General features: G+C 40.8%; 12 non-coding genes across 12 annotated transcripts; all 12 read right to left on the reverse strand.

The window, feature by feature from the left end:
- Positions 1-2,315: 2,315 nt before the first annotated feature.
- On the reverse strand, positions 2,316-2,397 carry trnas-aga. Its single transcript has one exon. It is a non-coding gene; the product is annotated as a tRNA-Ser (tRNA).
- Positions 2,398-2,703: 306 nt separating this feature from the next.
- On the reverse strand, positions 2,704-2,786 carry trnal-cag. Its single transcript has one exon. It is a non-coding gene; the product is annotated as a tRNA-Leu (tRNA).
- Positions 2,787-4,144: 1,358 nt separating this feature from the next.
- trnas-aga lies at positions 4,145-4,226 on the reverse strand. The gene has a single exon. It is a non-coding gene; the product is annotated as a tRNA-Ser (tRNA).
- Positions 4,227-8,184: 3,958 nt separating this feature from the next.
- On the reverse strand, positions 8,185-8,267 carry trnal-cag. The gene has a single exon. It is a non-coding gene; the product is annotated as a tRNA-Leu (tRNA).
- Positions 8,268-9,622: 1,355 nt separating this feature from the next.
- On the reverse strand, positions 9,623-9,704 carry trnas-aga. The gene has a single exon. It is a non-coding gene; the product is annotated as a tRNA-Ser (tRNA).
- Positions 9,705-11,448: 1,744 nt separating this feature from the next.
- trnas-aga lies at positions 11,449-11,530 on the reverse strand. The gene has a single exon. It is a non-coding gene; the product is annotated as a tRNA-Ser (tRNA).
- A 1,745-nt stretch (positions 11,531-13,275) lies between these two features.
- Positions 13,276-13,357, reverse strand: trnas-aga. Its single transcript has one exon. It is a non-coding gene; the product is annotated as a tRNA-Ser (tRNA).
- Positions 13,358-15,100: 1,743 nt separating this feature from the next.
- On the reverse strand, positions 15,101-15,182 carry trnas-aga. Its single transcript has one exon. It is a non-coding gene; the product is annotated as a tRNA-Ser (tRNA).
- A 2,126-nt stretch (positions 15,183-17,308) lies between these two features.
- On the reverse strand, positions 17,309-17,391 carry trnal-cag. The gene has a single exon. It is a non-coding gene; the product is annotated as a tRNA-Leu (tRNA).
- A 6,550-nt stretch (positions 17,392-23,941) lies between these two features.
- On the reverse strand, positions 23,942-24,023 carry trnas-aga. The gene has a single exon. It is a non-coding gene; the product is annotated as a tRNA-Ser (tRNA).
- A 306-nt stretch (positions 24,024-24,329) lies between these two features.
- trnal-cag lies at positions 24,330-24,412 on the reverse strand. The gene has a single exon. It is a non-coding gene; the product is annotated as a tRNA-Leu (tRNA).
- Positions 24,413-25,769: 1,357 nt separating this feature from the next.
- On the reverse strand, positions 25,770-25,851 carry trnas-aga. Its single transcript has one exon. It is a non-coding gene; the product is annotated as a tRNA-Ser (tRNA).
- Between the last annotated feature and the right edge of the window lie 1,261 nt (positions 25,852-27,112).

Raw genomic sequence — 27,112 nt, forward strand, 5'->3', positions numbered from 1 at the left:
TTCTCACCTGTTACCTGTGGCTTGACTTTAGATGTGGCCAGTTCGATTACCCTGCAGACTATAAGAGTGTCTTCAGAATATGGCCAATTTGACATGAATTTAAAAATGCCTCAGATAGGACCAAAAAAGTGTCTGGAGCTTCCCGTCAGGGTAAGAGTGACAACAGGTTTCCACATGTCAAAATGGGGGAAATCTTAGCAAATGGCTTCATGGTTATTCATGAGAATCGTGTTGTTGTATTGTTGAGTGTATCATGGGATCTCACCTGAAATCTGTGGCTTGACTACAAACCTGTAACCTATGCTACTGTGGCCTATAGAGCTAGAAGGCTGGATAACCAGGTGTGTAAAGGTGTGAAGTGGGACAGATGGCCTGCAGTCCTATCCCAAATGGACAACTAATCCCTATGTACTTGCGGAGATCTGAGAGGATGCGATTGGTATAAGAAACACGACTAAACTTCAACCTCCGGAGGGGTCAAAAAAATACATTTTTGTTGTCGGCAGGATTTGAACCTGCGCAGGAATATCCTAATGGATTTCTAGTCCATCGCCTTAACCACTCGGCCACGATAACGTTGACAGAAGAAAACAAGCTTGTTAGGAGTGAATGGGCCAACAGGCATAGCCTACAGAAAGTGAAATTTAACAACTGAAAGATAATGCAGTAACTCATTATAATGCAATAACACAAAATGTTCCCCTCATTCATTTGTTATTAAGTCCAGCTGTTTTCTTATTTAACATTGATCTTTGCTCAGCTCCAGAAGGTCTGCATTTGAGAGTGTTTATAATGAATTGTTATTTCACTGTGTGAAGTTGTTATTTCATCATTCTTATTATTACTGCTGAGCAGCATGACTCCTGAGAGGCACTAAAACACTGTCAGAAGTGGGATTTGAACCCACTCCTCCATGGGAGACTGCGACCTGAACGCAGCGCCTTAGACCGCTCGGCCATCCTGACTACAGCACAGTAACCGGGTACCGGGTTAAAGTGTATGCGGTAAAAGTAGAAATATGAACAACGCTCTAAAATCACCACAGAGACCAGAACAACTATGCACGATACTGACTTGCACTTTCAATAGTCATTTGTTTTTATAAATTAAAAAGTCCAGTCATTGATTTAACCTCAATATGGCCTTCAATGGGAAAGAGTAGTAAATCGTCATTGAATGAGCGCAAAACTGGCATCAGAATATGGCCATTCTGATATAAATGATAAAATTCCTCAGATAAGACTGAAAAAGTGTCTGGAAATATCAGCAACCATCAGGGTAAGAGTGACAACAGGTCCACATGGGGGAAATCCTTACAAATGGCTTAATGAGTCATTTCAACGCAATCGTGTTATTATTTATTTTTAGGGTTTAACAAGGCAGCTCACCTGTGACTTGACATTAGATGCGGCGACTTTGATTACCCTGCAGACGATATTTTTGTTCTTCCCGCCAATACAATCCACTGACAACGACCGACGAGTTCTGCGTTCCGAGATTATTTTTGTTATTTGCCTGTTTGGGGCCTGCCTGTGAAATTGCGCGATTCTTGCAATTCTCTTTCAGCCTCTCATCAACTAGCTGTTTTTGCAGAATATTAAAAATATGATAGTTATTCACTACTCATATTAACTAGGTGTCATTTACGTTACCTTAAGTCATTTATTTTTCAAACTGGATTTTACAAAGGTGCATGACATGCAGGCGCTAAAAAATTGTCAGGAGGGGGTTTCAAACCATGCCTATGCCTGCGACCTGAATGACTTAATGGTTATTTTCAATGCAATCGAGTTTTTTCTTTTTCTTTTAGGGTTTAACAAGGTTTTTCACCTGTTACCTGTGGCTTGACTTTAGATGTGGCCAGTTCGATTACCCTGCAGCCTAAGAGTGTCTTCAGAATATGGCCAATTTGACATGAATTTATAAATGCCTCAGATAGGACCAAAAAAGTGTCCGGAGCTTCCCGTCAGGGTAAGAGTGACAACAGGTTTCCACATGTCAAAATGGGGGAAATCTTAGCAAATGGCTTCATGGTTATTCATGAGAATCGTGTTGTTGTATTGTTGAGTGTATCATGGGATCTCACCTGAAATCTGTGGCTTGACTACAAACCTGTAACCTATGCTACTGTGGCCTATAGAGCTAGAAGGCTGGATAACCAGGTGTGTAAAGGTGTGAAGTGGGATAGATGGCCTGCAGTCCTATCCCAAATGGACAACTAATCCCTATGTACTTGCGGAGATCTGAGAGGATGCGATTGGTATAAGAAACACGACTAAACTTCAACCTCCGGAGGGGTCAAAAAAAAGCATTTTCGTTGTCGGCAGGATTTGAACCTGCGCAGGAAGATCCTAACGGATTTCTAGTCCATCGCCTTAACCACTCGGCCACGACAACGTTGACAGAAGAATACAGGCTTGTTAGGAGTGAATGGGCCAACAGGCATAGCCTACAGAAAGTGAAATTTAACAACTGAAAGATAATGCAGTAACTCATTATAATGCAATAACACAAAATGTTCCCCTCATTCATTTGTTATTAAGTCCAGCTGTTTTCTTATTTAACCTTGATCTTTGCTCAGCTCCAGAAGGTCTGCATTTGAGAGTGTTTATTATGAATTGTTATTTCACTGTGTGAAGTTGTTATTTCATCATTCTTATTATTACTGCTGAGCAGCATGACTCCTGAGAGGCACTAAGAAACTGTCAGAAGTGGGATTTGAACCCACGCCTCCATGGGAGACTGCGACCTGAACGCAGCGCCTTAGACCGCTCGGCCATCCTGACTACAGCACAGTAACTGGGTATCGGTTTAAAGTGTATGCGGTAAAAGTAGAAGTATGAACAAAGCTCTAAAATCACCACAGAGACCAGAACAACTATGCACGATACTGACTTGCACTTTCAATAGTCATTTGTTTTTATAAATTAAAAAGTCCAGTCATTGATTTAACCTCAATATGGCCTTCAATGGGAAAGAGTAGTAAATCGCCATTGAATGAGCGCTAAACTGGCATCAGAATATGGCCATTCTGATATAAATGATATAATTCCTCAGATAAGACTGAAAAAGTGTCTGGAAATATCAGCAACCATCAGGGTAAGAGTGACAACAGGTCCACATGGGGGAAATCCTTACAAATGGCTTAATGGGTCATTTCAACGCAATCGTGTTATTATTTATTTTTAGGGTTTAACAAGGCAGCTCACCTGTGACTTGACATTAGATGCGGCGACTTCGATTACCCTGCAGACGATATTCTTGTTCTTCCCGCCAATACAATCCACTGACAACGACCGACGAGTTCTGCGTTCCGAGATCATTTTTGTTATTTGCCTGTTTGGGGCCCGCCTGTGAAATTGCGCGATTCTTGCAATTCTCTTTCAGCCTCTCATCAACTAGCTGTTTTTGCAGAATATTAAAAATAGGATAGTTATTCACTACTCATATTAACTAGGTGTCATTTACGTTACCTTAAGTCATTTATTTTTCAACTGGATTTTACAAAGGTGCATGACATGCAGGCGCTAAAAAGTTGTTAGGAGGGGGTTTCCAACCATGCCTATAGGGGAGTCTGCGACCTGAATGACTTAATGGTTATTTTCAATGCAATCAAGTTTTTTATTTTTATTTTAGGGTTTAACAAGGTTTCTCACCTGTTACCTGTGGCTTGACTTTAGATGTGGCCAGTTCGATTACCCTGCAGACTATAAGAGTGTCTTCAGAATATGGCCAATTTGACATGAATTTAAAAATGCCTCAGATAGGACCAAAAAAGTGTCTGGAGCTTCCCGTCAGGGTAAGAGTGACAACAGGTTTCCACATGTCAAAATGGGGGAAATCTTAGCAAATGGCTTAATGGTTATTCATGAGAATCGTGTTGTTGTATTGTTGAGTGTATCATGGGATCTCATCTGAAATCTGTGGCTTGACTACAAACCTGTAACCTATGCTACTGTGGCCTATAGAGCTAGAAGGCTGGATAACCAGGTGTGTAAAGGTGTGAAGTGGGACAGATGGCCTACAGTCCTATCCCAAATGGACAACTAATCCCTATGTACTTGCGGAGATCTGAGAGGATGCGATTGGTATAAGAAACACGACAAAACTTCAACCTCCGGAGGGGTCAAAAAAAAAGCATTTTCGTTGTCGGCAGGATTTGAACCTGCGCAGGAACATCCTAATGGATTTCTAGTCCATCGCCTTAACCACTCGGCCACGACAACGTTGACAGAAGAAAACAGGCTTGTTAGGAGTGAATGGGCCAACAGGCATAGCCTACAGAAAGTGAAATTTAACAACTGAAAGATAATGCAGTAACTCATTATAATGCAATAACACAAAATGTTCCCCTCATTCATTTGTTATTAAGTCCAGCTGTTTTCTTATTTAACCTTGATCTTTGCTCAGCTCCAGAAGGTCTGCATTTGAGAGTGTTTATTATGAATTGTTATTTCACTGTGTGAAGTTGTTATTTCATCATTCTTATTATTACTGCTGAGCAGCATGGCTCCTGAGAGGCACTAAAAAACTGTCAGAAGTGGGATTTGAACACACGCCTCCATGGGAGACTGCGACCTGAACGCAGCGCCTTAGACCGCTCGGCCATCCTGACTACAGCACAGTAACTGGGTATCGGTTTAAAGTGTATGCGGTAAAAGTAGAAGTATGAACAAAGCTCTAAAATCACCACAGAGACCAGAACAACTATGCACGATACTGACTTGCACTTTCAATAGTCATTTGTTTTTATAAATTAAAAAGTCCAGTCATTGATTTAACCTCAATATGGCCTTCAATGGGAAAGAGTAGTAAATCGCCATTGAATGAGCGCTAAACTGACATCAGAATATGGCCATTCTGATATAAATGATAAAATTCCTCAGATAAGACTGAAAAAGTGTCTGGAAATATCAGCAACCATCAGGGTAAGAGTGACAACAGGTCCACATGGGGGAAATCCTTACAAATGGCTTAATGGGTCATTTCAACGCAATCGTGTTATTATTTATTTTTAGGGTTTAACAAGGCAGCTGACCTGTGACTTGACATTAGATGCGGCGACTTCGATTACCCTGCAGACGATATTTTTGTTCTTCCCGCCAATACAATCCACTGACAACAACCGACGAGTTCTGCGTTCCGAGGTTATTTTTGTTATTTGCCTGTTTGGGGCCCGCCTGTGAAATTGCACGATTCTTGCAATTCTCTTTCAGCCTCTCATCAACTAGCTGTTTTTGCAGAATATTAAAAATACGATAGTTATTCACTACTCATATTAACTAGGTGTCATTTACGTTACCTTAAGTCATTTATTTTTCAACTGGATTTTACAAAGGTGCATGACATGCAGGCGCTAAAAAGTTGTCAGGAGGGGGTTTCAAACCATGCCTATAGGGGAGTCTGCGACCTGAATGACTTAATGGTTATTTTCAATGCAATCGAGTTTTTCTTTTTCTTTTAGGGTTTAACAAGGTTTCTCACCTGTTACCTGTGGCTTGACTTTAGATGTGGCCAGTTCGATTACCCTGCAGACTATAAGAGTGTCTTCAGAATATGGCCAATTTGACATGAATTTAAAAATGCCTCAGATAGGACCAAAAAAGTGTCTGGAGCTTCCCGTCAGGGTAAGAGTGACAACAGGTTTCCACATGTCAAAATGGGGTAATCTTAGCAAATGGCTTAATGGTTATTCATGAGAATCGTGTTGTTGTATTGTTGAGTGTATCATGGGATCTCACCTGAAATCTGTGGCTTGACTACAAACCTGTAACCTATGCAACTGTGGCCTATAGAGCTAGAAGGCTGGATAACCAGGTGTGTAAAGGTGTGAAGTGGGATAGATGGCCTGCAGTCCTACCCCAAATGGACAACTAATCCCTATGTACTTGCGGAGATCTGAGAGGATGCGATTGGTATAAGAAACACGACTAAACCTCAACCTCCGGAGGGGTCAAAAAAATGCATTTTCTTTGTAGGCAGGATTTGAACCTACACAGGAAGATCCTAATGGATTTCTAGTCCATCGCCTTAACCACTCGGCCACGACAACGTTGACAGAAGAAAACAGTCTTGTTAGGAGTGAATGGGCCAACAGGCATAGCCTACAGAAAGTGAAATTTAACAACTGAAAGATAATGCAGTAACTCATTATAATGCAATAACACAAAATGTTCCCCTCATTCATTTGTTATTAAGTCCAGCTGTTTTCTTATTTAACCTTGATCTTTGCTCAGCTCCAGTAGGTCTGCATTTGAGAGTGTTTATTATGAATTGTTATTTCACTGTGTGAAGTTGTTATTTCATCATTCTTATTATTACTGCTGAGCAGCATGACTCCTGAGAGGCACTAAAAAACTGTCAGAAGTGGGTTTTGAACCCACGCCTCCATGGGAGACTGCGACCTGAACGCAGCGCCTTAGACCGCTCGGCCATCCTGACTACAGCACAGTAACTGGGTATCGGGTTAAAGTGTATGCGGTAAAAGTAGAAATATGAACAACGCTCTAAAATTCCCACAGAGACCAGAACAACTATGCACGATACTGACTTGCACTTTCAATAGTCATTTGTTTTTATAAATTAAAAAGTCCAGTCATTGATTTAACCTCAATATGGCCTTCAATGGGAAAGAGTAGTAAATCGCCATTGAATGAGCGCTAAACTGGCATCAGAATATGGCCATTCTGATATAAATGATAAAATTCCTCAGATAAGACTGAAAAAGTGTCTGGAAATATCAGCAACCATCAGGGTAAGAGTGACAACAGGTCCACATGGGGGAAATCCTTACAAATGGCTTAATGGGTCATTTCAACGCAATCGTGTTATTATTTATTTTTAGGGTTTAACAAGGCAGCTCACCTGTGACTTGACATTAGATGCGGCGACTTCGATTACCCTGCAGACGATATTTTTGTTCTTCCCGCCAATACAATCCACTGACAACGACCGACGAGTTCTGTGTTCCGAGATTATTTTTGTTATTTGCCTGTTTGGGGCCCGCCTGTGAAATTGCGCGATTCTTGCAATTCTCTTTCAGCCTCTCATCAACTAGCTGTTTTTGCAGAATATTAAAAATACGATAGTTATTCACTACTCATATTAACTAGGTGTCATTTACTTTACCTTAAGTCATTTATTTTTCAACTGGATTTTACAAAGGTGCATGACATGCAGGCGCTAAAAAGTTGTCAGGAGGGGGTTTCAAACCATGTCTATAGGGGAGCTGCGACCTGAATGACTTAATGGTTATTTTCAATGCAATCAAGTTTTTTCTTTTTCTTTTAGGGTTTAACAAGGTTTCTCACCTGTTACCTGTGGCTTGACTTTAGATGTGGCCAGTTCGATTACCCTGCAGACTATAAGAGTGTCTTCAGAATATGGCCAATTTGACATGAATTTAAAAATGCCTCAGATAGGACCAAAAAAGTGTCTGGAGCTTCCCGTCAGGGTAAGAGTGACAACAGGTTTCCACATGTCAAAATGGGGTAATCTTAGCAAATGGCTTAATGGTTATTCATGAGAATCGTGTTGTTGTATTGTTGAGTGTATCATGGGATCTCACCTGAAATCTGTGGCTTGACTACAAACCTGTAACCTATGCAACTGTGGCCTATAGAGCTAGAAGGCTGGATAACCAGGTGTGTAAAGGTGTGAAGTGGGATAGATGGCCTGCAGTCCTACCCCAAATGGACAACTAATCCCTATGTACTTGCGGAGATCTGAGAGGATGCGATTGGTATAAGAAACACGACTAAACCTCAACCTCCGGAGGGGTCAAAAAAATGCATTTTCTTTGTAGGCAGGATTTGAACCTACACAGGAAGATCCTAATGGATTTCTAGTCCATCACCTTAACCACTCGGCCACGACAACATTGACAGAAGGAAACAGGCTTGTTAGGAGTGAATGGGCCAACAGGCATAGCCTACAGAAAGTGAAATTTAACAACTGAAAGATAATGCAGTAACTCATTATAATGCAATAACACAAAATGTTCCCCTCATTCATTTGTTATTAAGTCCAGCTGTTTTCTTATTTAACCTTGATCTTTGCTCAGCTCCAGTAGGTCTGCATTTGAGAGTGTTTATTATGAATTGTTATTTCACTGTGTGAAGTTGTTATTTCATCATTCTTATTATTACTGCTGAGCAGCATGACTCCTGAGAGGCACTAAAAAACTGTCAGAAGTGGGATTTGAACCCACGCCTCCATGGGAGACTGCGACCTGAACGCAGCGCCTTAGACCGCTCGGCCATCCTGACTACAGCACAGTCACTGGGTATCGGGTTAAAGTGTATGCGGTAAAAGTAGAAATATGAACAACGCTCTAAAATCACCACAGAGACCAGAACAACTATGCACGATACTGACTTGCACTTTCAATAGTCATTTGTTTTTATAAATTAAAAAGTCCAGTCATTGATTTAACCTCAATATGGCCTTCAATGGGAAAGAGTAGTAAATCGTCATTGAATGAGCGCTAAACTGGCATCAGAATATGGCCATTCTGATATAAATGATAAAATTCCTCAGATAAGACTGAAAAAGTGTCTGGAAATATCAGCAACCATCAGGGTAAGAGTGACAACAGGTCCAAATGGGGGAAATCCTTACAAATGGCTTAATGGGTCATTTCAACGCAATCGTGTTATTATTTATTTTTAGGGTTTAACAAGGCAGCTCACCTGTGTCTTGACATTAGATGCGGCGACTTTGATTACCCTGCAGACAATATTTTTGTTCTTCCCGCCAATACAATCCACTGACAACGACCGACGAGTTCTGCGTTCCGAGATTATTTTTGTTATTTGCCTGTTTGGGGCCCACCTGTGAAATTGCGCGATTCTTGCAATTCTCTTTCAGCCTCTCATCAACTAGCTGTTTTTGCAGAATATTAAAAATACGATAGTTATTCACTACTCATATTAACTAGGTGTCATTTACGTTACCTTAAGTCATTTATTTTTCAACTGGATTTTACAAAGGTGCATGACATGCAGGCGCTAAAAAATTGTCAGGAGGGGGTTTCAAACCATGCCTATAGGGGAGTCTGCGACCTGAATGACTTAATGGTTATTTTCAATGCAATCAAGTTTTTTCTTTTTCTTTTAGGGTTTAACAAGGTTTCTCACCTGTTACCTGTGGCTTGACTTTAGATGTGGCCAGTTCGATTACCCTGCAGCCTAAGAGTGTCTTCAGAATATGGCCAATTTGACATGATTTTAAAAATGCCTCAGATAGGACCAAAAAAGTGTCTGGAGCTTCCCGTCAGGGTAAGAGTGACAACAGGTTTCCACATGTCAAAATGGGGGAAATCTTAGCAAATGGCTTCATGGTTATTCATGAGAATCGTGTTGTTGTATTGTTGAGTGTATCATGGGATCTCACCTGAAATCTGTGGCTTGACTACAAACCTGTAACCTATGCTACTGTGGCCTATAGAGCTAGAAGGCTGGATAACCAGGTGTGTAAAGGTGTGAAGTGGGACAGATGGCCTGCAGTCCTATCCCAAATGGACATCTAATCCCTATGTACTTGCGGAGATCTGAGAGGATGCGATTGGTATAAGAAACACGACTAAACTTCAACCTCCGGAGGGGTCAAAAAAATGCATTTTCGTTGTCGGCAGGATTTGAACCTGCGCAGGAAGATCCTAATGGATTTCTAGTCCATCGCCTTAACCACTCGGCCACGACAACGCTGACAGAAGAAAACAAGCTTGTTAGGAGTGAATGGGCCAACAGGCATAGCCTACAGAAAGTGAAATTTAACAACTGAAAGATAATGCAGTAACTCATTATAATGCAATAACGCAAAATGTTCCCCTCATTCATTTGTTATTAAGTCCAGCTGTTTTCTTATTTAACCTTGATCTTTGCTCAGCTCCAGAAGGTCTGCATTTGAGAGTGTTTATTATGAATTGTTATTTCACTGTGTGAAGTTGTTATTTCATCATTCTTATTATTACTGCTGAGCAGCATGACTCCTGAGAGGCACTAAAAAACTGTCAGAAGTGGGATTTGAACCCACGCCTCCATGGGAGACTGCGAACTGAACGCAGCGCCTTAGACCGCTCGGCCATCCTGACTACAGCACAGTAACTGGGTATCGGGTTAAAGTGTATGCGGTAAAAGTAGAAATATGAACAACGCTCTAAAATCACCACAGAGACCAGAACAACTATGCACGATACTGACTTGCACTTTCAATAGTCATTTGTTTTTATAAATTAAAAAGTCCAGTCATTGATTTAACCTCAATATGGCCTTCAATGGGAACGAGTAGTAAATCGTCATTGAATGAGCGCTAAACTGGCATCAGAATATGGCCATTCTGATATAAATGATAAAATTCCTCAGATAAGACTGAAAAAGTGTCTGGAAATATCAGCAACCATCAGGGTAAGAGTGACAACAGGTCCACATGGGGGAAATCCTTACAAATGGCTTAATGAGTCATTTCAACGCAATCGTGTTATTATTTATTTTCAGGGTTTAACAAGGCAGCTCACCTGTGATTTGACATTAGATGCGGCGACTTTGATTACCCTGCAGACGATATTTTTGTTCTTCCCGCCAATACAATCCACTGACAACGACCGACGAGTTCTGCGTTCCTAGATTATTTTTGTTATTTGCCTGTTTGGGGCCCGCCTGTGAAATTGCGCGATTCTTGCAATTCTCTTTCAGCCTCTCATCAACTAGCTGTTTTTGCAGAATATTAAAAATACGATAGTTATTCACTACTCATATTAACTAGGTGTCATTTACGTTACCTTAAGTCATTTATTTTTCAACTGGATTTTACAAAGGTGCATGACATGCAGGCGCTAAAAAGTTGTCAGGAGGGGGTTTCAAACCATGCCTATAGGGGAGTCTGCGACCTGAATGACTTAATGGTTATTTTCAATGCAATCAAGTTTTTTCTTTTTCTTTTAGGGTTTAACAAGGTTTCTCACCTGTTACCTGTGGCTTGACTTTAGATGTGGCCAGTTCGATTACCCTGCAGCCTAAGAGTGTCTTCAGAATATGGCCAATTTGACATGAATTTAAAAATGCCTCAGTTAGGACCAAAAAAGTGTCTGGAGCTTCCCGTCAGGGTAAGAGTGACAACAGGTTTCCACATGTCAAAATGGGGGAAATCTTAGCAAATGGCTTCATGGTTATTCATGAGAATCGTGTTGTTGTATTGTTGAGTGTATCATGGGATCTCACCTGAAATCTGTGGCTTGACTACAAACCTGTAACCTATGCTACTGTGGCCTATAGAGCTAGAAGGCTGGATAACCAGGTGTGTAAAGGTGTGAAGTGGGATAGATGGCCTGCAGTCCTATCCCAAATGGACAACTAATCCCTATGTACTTGCGGAGATCTGAGAGGATGCGATTGGTATAAGAAACACGACTAAACTTCAACCTCCGGAGGGGTCAAAAAAATACATTTTCGTTGTCGGCAGGATTTGAACCTGCGCAGGAAGATCCTAATGGATTTCTAGTCCATCGCCTTAACCACTCGGCCACGACAACGTTGACAGAAGAAAACAAGCTTGTTAGGAGTGAATGGGCCAACAGTCATAGCCTACAGAAAGTGAAATTTAACAACTGAAAGATAATGCAGTAACTCATTATAATGCAATAACACAAAATGTTCCCCTCATTCATTTGTTATTAAGTCCAGCTGTTTTCTAATTTAACCTTGATCTTTGCTCAGCTCCAGAAGGTCTGCATTTGAGAGTGTTTATTATGAATTGTTATTTCACTGTGTGAAGTTGTTATTTCATCATTCTTATTATTACTGCTGAACAGCATGACTCCTGAGAGGCACTAAAAAACTGTGAGAAGTGGGATTTGAACCCACGCCTCCATGGGAGACTGCGACCTGAACGCAGCGCCTTAGACCGCTCGGCCATCCTGACTACAGCACAGTAACTGGGTATCGGGTTAAAGTGTATGCGGTAAAAGTAGAAATATGAACAACGCTCTAAAATCACCACAGAGACCAGAACAAATATGCACGATACTGACTTGCACTTTCAATAGTCATTTGTTTTTATAAATTAAAAAGTCCAGTCATTGATTTAACCTCAATATGGCCTTCAATGGGAAAGAGTAGTAAATCGTCATTGAATGAGCGCTAAACTGGCATCAGAATATGGCCATTCTGATATAAATGATACAATTCCTCAGATAAGACTGAAAAAGTGTCTGGAAATATCAGCAACCATCAGGGTAAGAGTGACAACACAGGTCCACATGGGGGAAATCCTTACAAATGGCTTAATGAGTCATTTCAACGCAATCGTGTTATTATTTATTTTTAGGGTTTAACAAGGCAGCTCACCTGTGACTTGACATTAGATGCGGCGACTTTGATTACCCTGCAGACGATATTTTTGTTCTTCCCGCCAATACAATCCACTGACAACGACCGACGAGTTCTGCGTTCCGAGATTATTTTTGTTATTTGCCTGTTTGGGGCCCGCCTGTGAAATTGCGCGATTCTTGCAATTCTCTTTCAGCCTCTCATCAACTAGCTGTTTTTGCAGAATATTAAAAATACGATAGTTATTCACTACTCATATTAACTAGGTGTCATTTACGTTACCTTAAGTCATTTATTTTTCAACTGGATTTTACAAAGGTGCATGACATGCAGGCGCTAAAAAATTGTCAGGAGGGGGTTTCAAACCATGCCTATAGGGGAGTCTGCGACCTGAATGACTTAATGGTTATTTTCAATGCAATCAAGTTTTTCTTTTTCTTTTAGGGTTTAACAAGGTTTCTCACCTGTTACCTGTGGCTTGACTTTAGATGTGGCCAGTTCGATTACCCTGCAGCCTAAGAGTGTCTTCAGAATATGGCCAATTTGACATGAATTTAAAAATGCCTCAGATAGGACCAAAAAAGTGTCTGGAGCTTCCCGTCAGGGTAAGAGTGACAACAGGTTTCCACATGTCAAAATGGGGGAAATCTTAGCAAATGGCTTCATGGTTATTCATGAGAATCGTGTTGTTGTATTGTTGAGTGTATCATGGGATCTCACCTGAAATCTGTGGCTTGACTACAAACCTGTAACCTATGCTACTGTGGCCTATAGAGCTAGAAGGCTGGATAACCAGGTGTGTAAAGGTGTGAAGTGGGATAGATGGCCTGCAGTCCTATCCCAAATGGACAACTAATCCCTATGTACTTGCGGAGATCTGAGAGGATGCGATTGGTATAAGAAACACGACTAAACTTCAACCTCCGGAGGGGTCAAAAAAATACATTTTCGTTGTCGGCAGGATTTGAACCTGCGCAGGAAGATCCTAATGGATTTCTAGTCCATCGCCTTAACCACTCGGCCACGACAACGTTGACAGAAGAAAACAAGCTTGTTAGGAGTGAATGGGCCAACAGTCATAGCCTACAGAAAGTGAAATTTAACAACTGAAAGATAATGCAGTAACTCATTATAATGCAATAACACAAAATGTTCCCCTCATTCATTTGTTATTAAGTCCAGCTGTTTTCTAATTTAACCTTGATCTTTGCTCAGCTCCAGAAGGTCTGCATTTGAGAGTGTTTATTATGAATTGTTATTTCACTGTGTGAAGTTGTTATTTCATCATTCTTATTATTACTGCTGAACAGCATGACTCCTGAGAGGCACTAAAAAACTGTGAGAAGTGGGATTTGAACCCACGCCTCCATGGGAGACTGCGACCTGAACGCAGCGCCTTAGACCGCTCGGCCATCCTGACTACAGCACAGTAACTGGGTATCGGGTTAAAGTGTATGCGGTAAAAGTAGAAATATGAACAACGCTCTAAAATCACCACAGAGACCAGAACAAATATGCACGATACTGACTTGCACTTTCAATAGTCATTTGTTTTTATAAATTAAAAAGTCCAGTCATTGATTTAACCTCAATATGGCCTTCAATGGGAAAGAGTAGTAAATCGTCATTGAATGAGCGCTAAACTGGCATCAGAATATGGCCATTCTGATATAAATGATACAATTCCTCAGATAAGACTGAAAAAGTGTCTGGAAATATCAGCAACCATCAGGGTAAGAGTGACAACAGGTCCACATGGGGGAAATCCTTACAAATGGCTTAATGAGTCATTTCAACGCAATCGTGTTATTATTTATTTTTAGGGTTTAACAAGGCAGCTCACCTGTGACTTGACATTAGATGCGGCGACTTTGATTACCCTGCAGACGATATTTTTGTTCTTCCCGCCAATACAATCCACTGACAACGACCGACGAGTTCTGCGTTCCGAGATTATTTTTGTTATTTGCCTGTTTGGGGCCCGCCTGTGAAATTGCGCGATTCTTGCAATTCTCTTTCAGCCTCTCATCAACTAGCTGTTTTTGCAGAATATTAAAAATACGATAGTTATTCACTACTCATATTAACTAGGTGTCATTTACGTTACCTTAAGTCATTTATTTTTCAACTGGATTTTACAAAGGTGCATGACATGCAGGCGCTAAAAAATTGTCAGGAGGGGGTTTCAAACCATGCCTATAGGGGAGTCTGCGACCTGAATGACTTAATGGTTATTTTCAATGCAATCAAGTTTTTCTTTTTCTTTTAGGGTTTAACAAGGTTTCTCACCTGTTACCTGTGGCTTGACTTTAGATGTGGCCAGTTCGATTACCCTGCAGCCTAAGAGTGTCTTCAGAATATGGCCAATTTGACATGAATTTAAAAATGCCTCAGATAGGACCAAAAAAGTGTCTGGAGCTTCCCGTCAGGGTAAGAGTGACAACAGGTTTCCACATGTCAAAATGGGGGAAATCTTAGCAAATGGCTTCATGGTTATTCATGAGAATCGTGTTGTTGTATTGTTGAGTGTATCATGGGATCTCACCTGAAATCTGTGGCTTGACTACAAACCTGTAACCTATGCTACTGTGGCCTATAGAGCTAGAAAGCTGGATAACCAGGTGTGTAAAGGTGTGAAGTGGGATAGATGGCCTGCAGTCCTATCCCAAATGGACAACTAATCCCTATGTACTTGCGGAGATCTGAGAGGATGCGATTGGTATAAGAAACACGACTAAACTTCAACCTCCGGAGGGGTCAAAAAAATACATTTTCGTTGTCGGCAGGATTTGAACCTGCGCAGGAAGATCCTAATGGATTTCTAGTCCATCGCCTTAACCACTCGGCCACGACAACATTGACAGAAGAAAACAAGCTTGTTAGGAGTGAATGGGCCAACAGGCATAGCCTACAGAAAGTGAAATTTAACAACTGAAAGATAATGCAGTAACTCATTATAATGCAATAACACAAAATGTTCCCCTCATTCATTTGTTATTAAGTCCAGCTGTTTTCTAATTCAACCTTGATCTTTGCTCAGCTCCAGAAGGTCTGCATTTGAGAGTGTTTATTATGAATTGTTATTTCACTGTGTGAAGTTGTTATTTCATCATTCTTATTATTACTGCTGAACAGCATGACTCCTGAGAGGCACTAAAAAACTGTGAGAAGTGGGATTTGAACCCACGCCTCCATGGGAGACTGCGACCTGAACGCAGCGCCTTAGACCGCTCGGCCATCCTGACTACAGCACAGTAACTGGGTATCGGGTTAAAGTGTATGCGGTAAAAGTAGAAATATACGCTCTAAAATCACCACAGAGACCAGAACAAATATGCACGATACTGACTTGCACTTTCAATAGTCATTTGTTTTTATAAATTAAAAAGTCCAGTCATTGATTTAACCTCAATATGGCCTTCAATGGGAAAGAGTAGTAAATCGTCATTGAATGAGCGCTAAACTGGCATCAGAATATGGCCATTCTGATATAAATGATAAAATTCCTCAGATAAGACTGAAAAAGTGTCTGGAAATATCAGCAACCATCAGGGTAAGAGTGACAACAGGTCCACATGGGGGAAATCCTTACAAATGGCTTAATGAGTCATTTCAACGCAATCGTGTTATTATTTATTTTTAGGGTTTAACAAGGCAGCTCACCTGTGACTTGACATTAGATGCGGCGACTTTGATTACCCTGCAGACGATATTTTTGTTCTTCCCGCCAATACAATCCACTGACAACGACCGACGAGTTCTGCGTTCCGAGATTATTTTTGTTATTTGCCTGTTTGGGGCCCGCCTGTGAAATTGCGCGATTCTTGCAATTCTCTTTCAGCCTCTCATCAACTAGCTGTTTTTGCAGAATATTAAAAATACGATAGTTATTCACTACTCATATTAACTAGGTGTCATTTACGTTACCTTAAGTCATTTATTTTTCAACTGGATTTTACAAAGGTGCATGACATGCAGGCGCTAAAAAATTGTCAGGAGGGGGTTTCAAACCATGCCTATAGGGGAGTCTGCGACCTGAATGACTTAATGGTTATTTTCAATGCAATCAAGTTTTTCTTTTTCTTTTAGGGTTTAACAAGGTTTCTCACCTGTTACCTGTGGCTTGACTTTAGATGTGGCCAGTTCGATTACCCTGCAGCCTAAGAGTGTCTTCAGAATATGGCCAATTTGACATGAATTTAAAAATGCATCAGATAGGACCAAAAAAGTGTCTGGAGCTTCCCGTCAGGGTAAGAGTGACAACAGGTTTCCACATGTCAAAATGGGGGAAATCTTAGCAAATGGCTTCATGGTTATTCATGAGAATCGTGTTGTTGTATTGTTGAGTGTATCATGGGATCTCACCTGAAATCTGTGGCTTGACTACAAACCTGTAACCTATGCTACTGTGGCCTATAGAGCTAGAAAGCTGGATAACCAGGTGTGTAAAGGTGTGAAGTGGGATAGATGGCCTGCAGTCCTATCCCAAATGGACAACTAATCCCTATGTACTTGCGGAGATCTGAGAGGATGCGATTGGTATAAGAAACACGACTAAACTTCAACCTCCGGAGGGGTCAAAAAAATGCATTTTCATTGTCGGCAGGATTTGAACCTGCGCTGGAAGATCCTAATGCATTTCTAGTCCATCGCCTTAACCACTCGGCCACGACAACGTCGACAGAAGAAAACAGGCTTGTTAGGAGTGTATGGGCCAACAGGCATAGCCTACAGAAAGTGAAATTTAACAACTGAAAGATAATGCAGTAACTCATTACAATGCAATAACACAAAATGTTCCCCTCATTCATTTGTTATTAAGTCCAGCTGTTTTCTTATTTAACCTTGATCTTTGCTCAGCTCCAGAAGGTCTGCATTTGAGAGTGTTTATTATGAATTGTTATTTCACTGTGTGAAGTTGTTATTTCATCATTCTTATTATTACTGCTGAGCAGCATGACTCCTGAGAGGCACTAAAAAACTGTCAGAAGTGGGATTTGAACCCACGCCTCCATAGGAGACTGCGACCTGAACGCAGCGCCTTAGACCGCTCGGCCATCCTGACTACAGCACAGTAACTGGGTATCGGGTTAAAGTGTATGCGGTAAAAGTAGAAATATGAACAACGCTCTAAAATCACCACAGAGACCAGAACAACTATGCACGATACTGACTTGCACTTTCAATAGTCATTTGTTTTTATAAATTAAAAAGTCCAGTCATTGATTTAACCTCAATATGGCCTTCAATGGGAAAGAGTAGTAAATCGTCATTGAATGAGCGCTAAACTGGCATCAGAATATGGCCATTCTGATATAAATGATAAAATTCCTCAGATAAGACTGAAAAAGTGTCTGGAAATATCAGCAACCATCAGGGTAAGAGTGACAACAGGTCCACATGGGGGAAATCCTTACAAATGGCTTAATGAGTCATTTCAACGCAATCGTGTTATTATTTATTTTTAGGGTTTAACAAGGCAGCTCACCTGTGACTTGACATTAGATGCGGCGACTTTGATTACCCTGCAGACGATATTTTTGTTCTTCCCGCCAATACAATCCACTGACAACGACCGACGAGTTCTGCGTTCCAAGATTATTTTTGTTATTTGCCTGTTTGGGGCCCGCCTGTGAAATTGCGCGATTCTTGCAATTCTCTTTCAGCCTCTCATCAACTAGCTGTTTTTGCAGAATATTACAAATACGATAGTTATTCACTACTCATATTAACTAGGTGTCATTTACGTTACCTTAAGTCATTTATTTTTCAACTGGATTTTACAAAGGTGCATGACATGCAGGCGCTAAAAAGTTGTCAGGAGGGGGTTTCAAACCATGCCTATAGGGGAGTCTGCGACCTGAATGACTTAATGGTTATTTTCAATGCAATCAAGTTTTTTCTTTTTCTTTTAGGGTTTAACAAGGTTTCTCACCTGTTACCTGTGGCTTGACTTTAGATGTGGCCAGTTCGATTACCCTGCAGCCTAAGAGTGTCTTCAGAATATGGCCAATTTGACATGAATTTAAAAATGCCTCAGTTAGGACCAAAAAAGTGTCTGGAGCTTCCCGTCAGGGTAAGAGTGACAACAGGTTTCCACATGTCAAAATGGGGGAAATCTTAGCAAATGGCTTCATGGTTTTCATGAGAATCGTGTTGTTGTATTGTTGAGTGTATCATGGGATCTCACCTGAAATCTGTGGCTTGACTACAAACCTGTAACCTATGCTACTGTGGCCTATAGAGCTAGAAGGCTGGATAACCAGGTGTGTAAAGGCATAGCCTACAGAAAGTGAAATTTAACAACTGAAAGATAATGCAGTAACTCATTATAATGCAATAACACAAAATGTTCCCCTCATTCATTTGTTATTAAGTCCAGCTGTTTTCTTATTTAACCTTGATCTTTGCTCAGCTCCAGAAGGTCTGCATTTGAGAGTGTTTATTATGAATTGTTATTTCACTGTGTGAAGTTGTTATTTCATCATTCTTATTATTACTGCTGAGCAGCATGACTCCTGAGAGGCACTAAAAAACTGTCAGAACCCACGCCTCCATGGGAGACTGCGACCTGAATGCAGCGCCTTAGACCGCTCGGCCATCCTGACTACAGCACAGTAACTGGGTATCGGGTTAAAGTGTATGCCGTAAAAGTAGAAATATGAACAACGCTCTAAAATCACCACAGAGACCAGAACAACTATGCACGATACTGACTTGCACTTTCAATAGTCATTTGTTTTTATAAATTAAAAAGTCCAGTCATTGATTTAACCTCAATATGGCCTTCAATGGGAAAGAGTAGTAAATCGTCATTGAATGAGCGCTAAACTGGCATCAGAATATGGCCATTCTGATATAAATGATAAAATTCCTCAGATAAGACTGAAAAAGTGTCTGGAAATATCAGCAACCATCAGGGTAAGAGTGACAACAGGTCCACATGGGGGAAATCCTTACAAATGGCTTAATGAGTCATTTCAACGCAATCGTGTTATTATTTATTTTCAGGGTTTAACAAGGCAGCTCACCTGTGATTTGACATTAGATGCGGCGACTTTGATTACCCTGCAGACGATATTTTTGTTCTTCCCGCCAATACAATCCACTGACAACGACCGACGAGTTCTGCGTTCTGAGATTATTTTTGTTATTTGCCTGTTTGGGGCCCGCCTGTGAAATTGCGCGATTCTTGCAATTCTCTTTCAGCCTCTCATCAACTAGATGTTTTTGCAGAATATTACAAATACGATAGTTATTCACTACTCATATTAACTAGGTGTCATTTACGTTACCTTAAGTCATTTATTTTTCAACTGGATTTTACAAAGGTGCATGACATGCAGGCGCTAAAAAGTTGTCAGGAGGGGGTTTCAAACCATGCCTATAGGGGAGTCTGCGACCTGAATGACTTAATGGTTATTTTCAATGCAATCAAGTTTTTTCTTTTTCTTTTAGGGTTTAACAAGGTTTCTCACCTGTTACCTGTGGCTTGACTTTAGATGTGGCCAGTTCGATTACCCTGCAGCCTAAGAGTGTCTTCAGAATATGGCCAATTTGACATGAATTTAAAAATGCCTCAGTTAGGACCAAAAAAGTGTCTGGAGCTTCCCGTCAGGGTAAGAGTGACAACAGGTTTCCACATGTCAAAATGGGGGAAATCTTAGCAAATGGCTTAATGGTTTTCATGAGAATCGTGTTGTTGTATTGTTGAGTGTATCATGGGATCTCACCTGAAATCTGTGGCTTGACTACAAACCTGTAACCTATGCTACTGTGGCCTATAGAGCTAGAAGGCTGGATAACCAGGTGTGTAAAGGTGTGAAGTGGGACAGATGGCCTGCAGTCCTATCCCAAATGGACAACTAATCCCTATGTACTTGCGGAGATCTGAGAGGATGCGATTGGTATAAGAAACACGACTAAACTTCAACCTCCGGAGGGGTCAAAAAAATGCATTTTCGTTGTCGGCAGGATTTGAACCTGCGCAGGAAGATCCTAATGGTTTTCTAGTCCATTGCCTTAACCACTCGGCCACGACAACATTGACAGAAGAAAACAAGCTTGTTAGGAGTGAATGGGCCAACAGGCATAGCCTACAGAAAGTGAAATTTAACAACTGAAAGATAATGCAGTAACTCATTATAATGCAATAACACAAAATGTTCCCCTCATTCATTTGTTATTAAGTCCAGCTGTTTTCTTATTTAACCTTGATCTTTGCTCAGCTCCAGAAGGTCTGCATTTGAGAGTGTTTATTATGAATTGTTATTTCACTGTGTGAAGTTGTTATTTCATCATTCTTATTATTACTGCTGAGCAGCATGACTCCTGAGAGGCACTAAAAAACTGTCAGAAGTGGGATTTCAATCCACGCCTCCATGGGAGACTGCGACCTGAACGCAGCGCCTTAGACCGCTCGGCCATCCTGACTACAGCACAGTAACTGGGTATCGGGTTAAAGTGTATGCGGTAAAAGTAGAAATATGAACAACGCTCTAAAATCACCACAGAGACCAGAACAACTATGCACGATACTGACTTGAACTTTCAATAGTCATTTGTTTTTATAAATTAAAAAGTCCAGTCATTGATTTAACCTCAATATGGCCTTCAATGGGAAAGAGTAGTAAATCGTCATTGAATGAGCGCTAAACTGGCATCAGAATATGGCCATTCTGATATAAATGATAAAATTCCTCAGATAAGACTGAAAAAGTGTCTGGAAATATCAGCAACCATCAGGGTAAGAGTGACAACAGGTCCACATGGGGGAAATCCTTACAAATGGCTTAATGAGTCATTTCAACGCAATCGTGTTATTATTTATTTTCAGGGTTTAACAAGGCAGCTCACCTGTGATTTGACATTAGATGCGGCGACTTTGATTACCCTGCAGACGATATTTTTGTTCTTCCCGCCAATACAATCCACTGACAACGACCGACGAGTTCTGCGTTCCGAGATTATTTTTGTTATTTGCCTGTTTGGGGCCCGCCTGTGAAATTGCGCGATTCTTGCAATTCTCTTTCAGCCTCTCATCAACTAGATGTTTTTGCAGAATATTACAAATACGATAGTTATTCACTACTCATATTAACTAGGTGTCATTTACGTTACCTTAAGTCATTTATTTTTCAACTGGATTTTACAAAGGTGCATGACATGCAGGCGCTAAAAAGTTGTCAGGAGGGGGTTTCAAACCATGCCTATAGGGGAGTCTGCGACCTGAATGACTTAATGGTTATTTTCAATGCAATCAAGTTTTTTCTTTTTCTTTTAGGGTTTAACAAGGTTTCTCACCAGTTACCTGTGGCTTGACTTTAGATGTGGCCAGTTCGATTACCCTGCAGCCTAAGAGTGTCTTCAGAATATGGCCAATTTGACATGAATTTAAAAATGCCTCAGTTAGGACCAAAAAAGTGTCTGGAGCTTCCCGTCAGGGTAAGAGTGACAACAGGTTTCCACATGTCAAAATGGGGGAAATCTTAGCAAATGGCTTAATGGTTTTCATGAGAATCGTGTTGTTGTATTGTTGAGTGTATCATGGGATCTCACCTGAAATCTGTGGCTTGACTACAAACCTGTAACCTATGCTACTGTGGCCTATAGAGCTAGAAGGCTGGATAACCAGGTGTGTAAAGGTGTGAAGTGGGACAGATGGCCTGCAGTCCTATCCCAAATGGACAACTAATCCCTATGTACTTGCGGAGATCTGAGAGGATGCGATTGGTATAAGAAACACGACTAAACTTCAACCTCCGGAGGGGTCAAAAAAATGCATTTTCGTTGTCGGCAGGATTTGAACCTGCGCAGGAAGATCCTAATGGTTTTCTAGTCCATTGCCTTAACCACTCGGCCACGACAACATTGACAGAAGAAAACAAGCTTGTTAGGAGTGAATGGGCCAACAGGCATAGCCTACAGAAAGTGAAATTTAACAACTGAAAGATAATGCAGTAACTCATTATAATGCAATAACACAAAATGTTCCCCTCATTCATTTGTTATTAAGTCCAGCTGTTTTCTTATTTAACCTTGATCTTTGCTCAGCTCCAGAAGGTCTGCATTTGAGAGTGTTTATTATGAATTGTTATTTCACTGTGTGAAGTTGTTATTTCATCATTCTTATTATTACTGCTGAGCAGCATGACTCCTGAGAGGCACTAAAAAACTGTCAGAAGTGGGATTTGAACCCACGCCTCCATGGGAGACTGCGAACTGAACGCAGCGCCTTAGACCGCTCGGCCATCCTGACTACAGCACAGTAACTGGGTATCGGGTTAAAGTGTATGCGGTAAAAGTAGAAATATGAACAACGCTCTAAAATCACCACAGAGACCAGAACAACTATGCACGATACTGACTTGCACTTTCAATAGTCATTTGTTTTTATAAATTAAAAAGTCCAGTCATTGATTTAACCTCAATATGGCCTTCAATGGGAAAGAGTAGTAAATCGTCATTGAATGAGCGCTAAACTGGCATCAGAATATGGCCATTCTGATATAAATGATAAAATTCCTCAGATAAGACTGAAAAAGTGTCTGGAAATATCAGCAACCATCAGGGTAAGAGTGACAACAGGTCCACATGGGGGAAATCCTTACAAATGGCTTAATGAGTCATTTCAACGCAATCGTGTTATTATTTATTTTCAGGGTTTAACAAGGCAGCTCACCTGTGATTTGACATTAGATGCGGCGACTTTGATTACCCTGCAGACGATATTTTTGTTCTTCCCGCCAATACAATCCACTGACAACGACCGACGAGTTCTGCGTTCCTAGATTATTTTTGTTATTTGCCTGTTTGGGGCCCGCCTGTGAAATTGCGCGATTCTTGCAATTCTCTTTCAGCCTCTCATCAACTAGCTGTTTTTACAGAATATTACAAATACGATAGTTATTCACTACTCATATTAACTAGGTGTCATTTACGTTACCTTAAGTCATTTATTTTTCAACTGGATTTTACAAAGGTGCATGACATGCAGGCGCTAAAAAGTTGTCAGGAGGGGGTTTCAAACCATGCCTATAGGGGAGTCTGCGACCTGAATGACTTAATGGTTATTTTCAATGCAATTGAGTTTTTTATTTTTCTTTTAGGGTTTAACAAGGTTTCTCACCTGTTACCTGTGGCTTGACTTTAGATGTGGCCAGTTCGATTACCCTGCAGACTATAAGAGTGTCTTCAGAATATGGCCAATTTGACATGAATTTAAAAATGCCTCAGATAGGACCAAAAAAGTGTCTGGAGCTTCCCGTCAGGGTAAGAGTGACAACAGGTTTCCACATGTCAAAATGGGGGAAATCTTAGCAAATGGCTTAATGGTTATTCATGAGAATCGTGTTGTTGTATTGTTGAGTGTATCATGGGATCTCACCTGAAATCTGTGGCTTGACTACAAACCTGTAACCTATGCTACTGTGGCCTATAGAGCTAGAAGGCTGGATAACCAGGTGTGTAAAGGTGTGAAGTGGGACAGATGGCCTGCAGTCCTATCCCAAATGGACAACTAATCCCTATGTACTTGCGGAGATCTGAGAGGATGCGATTGGTATAAGAAACACGACTAAACTTCAACCTCCGGAGGGGTCAAAAAAATGCATTTTCGTTGTCGGCAGGATTTGAACCTGCGCAGGAAGATCCTAATGGATTTCTAGTCCATCGCCTTAACCACTCGGCCACGACAACGTTGACAGAAGAAAACAAGCTTGTTAGGAGTGAATGGGCCAACAGGCATAGCCTACAGAAAGTGAAATTTAACAACTGAAAGATAATGCAGTAACTCATTATTACGCAATAACACAAAATGTTCCCCTCATTCATTTGTTATTAAGTCCAGCTGTTTTCTTATTTAACCTTGATCTTTGCTCAGCTCCAGAAGGTCTGCATTTGAGAGTGTTTATTATGAATTGTTATTTCACTGTGTGAAGTTGTTATTTCATCATTCTTATTATTACTGCTGAGCAGCATGACTCCTGAGAGGCACTAAAAAACTGTCAGAAGTGGGATTTGAACCCACGCCTCCATGGGAGACTGCGACCTGAACGCAGCGCCTTAGACCGCTCGGCCATCCTGACTACAGCACAGTAACTGGGTATCGGGTTAAAGTGTATGCGGTAAAAGTAGAAATATGAACAACGCTCTAAAATCACCACAGAGACCAGAACAACTATGCACGATACTGACTTGCACTTTCAATAGTCATTTGTTTTTATAAATTAAAAAGTCCAGTCATTGATTTAACCTCAATATGGCCTTCAATGGGAAAGAGTAGTAAATCGTCATTGAATGAGCGCTAAACTGGCATCAGAATATGGCCATTCTGATATAAATGATAAAATTCCTCAGATAAGACTGAAAAAGTGTCTGGAAATATCAGCAACCATCAGGGTAAGAGTGACAACAGGTCCACATGGGGGAAATCCTTACAAATGGCTTAATGAGTCATTTCAACGCAATCGTGTTATTATTTATTTTCAGGGTTTAACAAGGCAGCTCACCTGTGATTTGACATTAGATGCGGCGACTTTGATTACCCTGCAGACGATATTTTTGTTCTTCCCGCCAATACAATCCACTGACAACGACCGACGAGTTCTGCGTTCCTAGATTATTTTTGTTATTTGCCTGTTTGGGGCCCGCCTGTGAAATTGCGCGATTCTTGCAATTCTCTTTCAGCCTCTCATCAACTAGCTGTTTTTACAGAATATTACAAATACGATAGTTATTCACTACTCATATTAACTAGGTGTCATTTACGTTACCTTAAGTCATTTATTTTTCAACTGGATTTTACAAAGGTGCATGACATGCAGGCGCTAAAAAGTTGTCAGGAGGGGGTTTCAAACCATGCCTATAGGGGAGTCTGCGACCTGAATGACTTAATGGTTATTTTCAATGCAATTGAGTTTTTTATTTTTCTTTTGGGGTTTAACAAGGTTTCTCACCTGTTACCTGTGGCTTGACTTTAGATGTGGCCAGTTCGATTACCCTGCAGACTATAAGAGTGTCTTCAGAATATGGCCAATTTGACATGAATTTAAAAATGCCTCAGATAGGACCAAAAAAGTGTCTGGAGCTTCCCGTCAGGGTAAGAGTGACAACAGGTTTCCACATGTCAAAATGGGGGAAATCTTAGCAAATGGCTTAATGGTTATTCATGAGAATCGTGTTGTTGTATTGTTGAGTGTATCATGGGATCTCACCTGAAATCTGTGGCTTGACTACAAACCTGTAACCTATGCTACTGTGGCCTATAGAGCTAGAAGGCTGGATAACCAGGTGTGTAAAGGTGTGAAGTGGGACAGATGGCCTGCAGTCCTATCCCAAATGGACAACTAATCCCTATGTACTTGCAGAGATCTGAGAGGATGCGATTGGTATAAGAAACACGACTAAACTTCAACCTCCGGAGGGGTCAAAAAAATGCATTTTCGTTGTCGGCAGGATTTGAACCTGCGCAGGAAGATCCTAATGGATTTCTAGTCCATCGCCTTAACCACTCGGCCACGACAACGTTGACAGAAGAAAACAAGCTTGTTAGGAGTGAATGGGCCAACAGGCATAGCCTACAGAAAGTGAAATTTAACAACTGAAAGATAATGCAGTAACTCATTATTACGCAATAACACAAAATGTTCCCCTCATTCATTTGTTATTAAGTCCAGCTGTTTTCTTATTTAACCTTGATCTTTGCTCAGCTCCAGAAGGTCTGCATTTGAGAGTGTTTATTATGAATTGTTATTTCACTGTGTGAAGTTGTTATTTCATCATTCTTACTATTACTGCTGAGCAGCATGACTCCTGAGAGGCACTAAAAAACTGTCAGAAGTGGGATTGAACCCACGCCTCCATGGGAGACTGCGACCTGAACGCAGTGCCTTAGACCGCTCGGCCATCCTGACTACAGCACAGTAACTGGGTATCGGGTTAAAGTGTATGCGGTAAAAGTAGAAATATGAACAACGCTCTAAAATCACCACAGAGACCAGAACAACTATGCACGATACTGACTTGCACTTTCAATAGTCATTTGTTTTTATAAATTAAAAAGTCCAGTCATTGATTTAACCTCAATATGGCCTTCAATGGGAAAGAGTAGTAAATCGTCATTGAATGAGCGCTAAACTGGCATCAGAATATGGCCATTCTGATATAAATGATAAAATTCCTCAGATAAGACTGAAAAAGTGTCTGGAAATATCAGCAACCATCAGGGTAAGAGTGACAACAGGTCCACATGGGGGAAATCCTTACAAATGGCTTAATGAGTCATTTCAACGCAATCGTGTTATTATTTATTTTCAGGGTTTAACAAGGCAGCTCACCTGTGATTTGACATTAGATGCGGCGACTTTGATTACCCTGCAGACTATATTTTTGTTCTTCCCGCCAATACAATCCACTGACAACGACCGACGAGTTCTGCGTTCCTAGATTATTTTTGTTATTTGCCTGTTTGGGGCCCGCCTGTGAAATTGCGCGATTCTTGCAATTCTCTTTCAGCCTCTCATCAACTAGCTGTTTTTGCAGAATATTACAAATACGATAGTTATTCACTACTCATATTAACTAGGTGTCATTTACGTTACCTTAAGTCATTTATTTTTCAACTGGATTTTACAAAGGTGCATGACATGCAGGCGCTAAAAAGTTGTCAGGAGGGGGTTTCAAACCATGCCTATAGGGGAGTCTGCGACCTGAATGACTTAATGGTTATTTTCAATGCAATCAAGTTTTTTATTTTTCTTTTAGGGTTTAACAAGGTTTCTCACCTG

This window comes from Oncorhynchus mykiss, unplaced genomic scaffold (genome assembly GCF_013265735.2).
Source record: "Oncorhynchus mykiss isolate Arlee unplaced genomic scaffold, USDA_OmykA_1.1 un_scaffold_404, whole genome shotgun sequence".
Classification (NCBI taxonomy): Eukaryota; Metazoa; Chordata; class Actinopteri; order Salmoniformes; family Salmonidae; genus Oncorhynchus; species Oncorhynchus mykiss.